We start from the raw sequence: 1,414 nt of genomic DNA, 5'->3' as shown, positions 1-1,414 counted from the left end.
AGATTTTGAGTTCCAAATTTTTCTCCCTCACTGTAACGATTGGAATGACGCCACCTGCTGGAGACTTACTGTAGAAGAGTTCCACCCATGAAGCGAAGGTTTTTGAGGGCAAGACCAGGAGTCTTTTCTTTGGCGTCAGGAAGTGACGCGGGCGAGTGGGAGGAGGAAGGAAGAGACTGGCGCTTGGTCTCACGCTCTCTTTCCTGAGGACGCTGGTGGAGAGGGGAGCTAGAAATGTGCTCTCCCTTTAATAGATAGGAATCTAGGCCTTTCTCTCTCTATCAAATTCTTATTCTCCTTAATAAATGCTTAAAAGTCTAACTCTTGCTAAAGCTTATAATTTATTGGCGACCACTCATTAAATAGTTTAGACAGTTTAGCTAGAATTTTAGCCCTTAACATCACCCCTCCCCAAGACAGCAAGCAATCTGATATAGGTTATACATGTACAATCATGTTAAACATATTTCCACATTAGTCATGTTGTGAAAGAAGAATCAGAACAAAAGGGGAAAACCACAATAAAGAAGAAACAACAACAACAAAACCCAACAAAAGTGAAAGTAGTATGGTCCAATCTGCATCCAGACTCCATAGTTCTTTTTCTGGATGTGGAGAGCAATTTCCATCATGAGTCTTTTGGAATTGTCTCGCATCATTATATTGTTGAAAAGAGCTAAGTATCACAGTTGATCACAAAATGTTGCTGTTACTGAGTACAATGTTCTCCTGGTTCAGCTCACTTCACTCAGGATCAGTTCACTTCAATCTTTCCAGGTTTTTCTGAAATCTGCCTGCTCATCATTTCTTACAGCACAATAGTATTCCACACATTCATATACCACAACATGTTCAGTCATTCCCCAATTAATGAGCATCCCCTCAATTTCTTTTTTGTTTTTTTGTGAGGCAATTGGGGTTAATTGACTTGCCCGAGGTCACACAGCTAGTAAGTGTTAAGTGTCTGAGGCCGGATTTAAACCCAGGTCCTCCTGAATCCAGGGCCAGTGCTCTATCCACTGCACCACCTAGCTGTCCCTCATCCCCTCAATTTCTAATTCTTCTCCACCACAAAAAGAGCAACTGTAAATATTTTTGTATATGTGGGTGATGAACTTCTAAATCAGTAATTAACAGACACTAAAAGAGGTCTGACTGTGTAAGTAGAAGTGGAAGATGCAAGAGGAGAAATTTAAAATGATTGTTGAAAGAAGTTAAACATCTTCAAAAACAAAATGACCACTTTTAAGATGCTTCTTGGGTATGGGATGGTGAAATATGGGCTGGATGACAGCCCTGTCAGGTGGATTCATGGATGGTTAAACAATCTCACCCAAAGACTGTTGATTAATGACCATATTAACCTGAAGTGTCACAGGCATCTATACTTGGCTCCATCCTGTTGAATAGGACA

The sequence above is a fragment of the Dromiciops gliroides genome, chromosome 3 (genome assembly GCF_019393635.1).
Source record: "Dromiciops gliroides isolate mDroGli1 chromosome 3, mDroGli1.pri, whole genome shotgun sequence".
NCBI lineage: Eukaryota > Metazoa > Chordata > Mammalia > Microbiotheria > Microbiotheriidae > Dromiciops > Dromiciops gliroides.
This window is presented reverse-complemented; position numbering follows the sequence as displayed.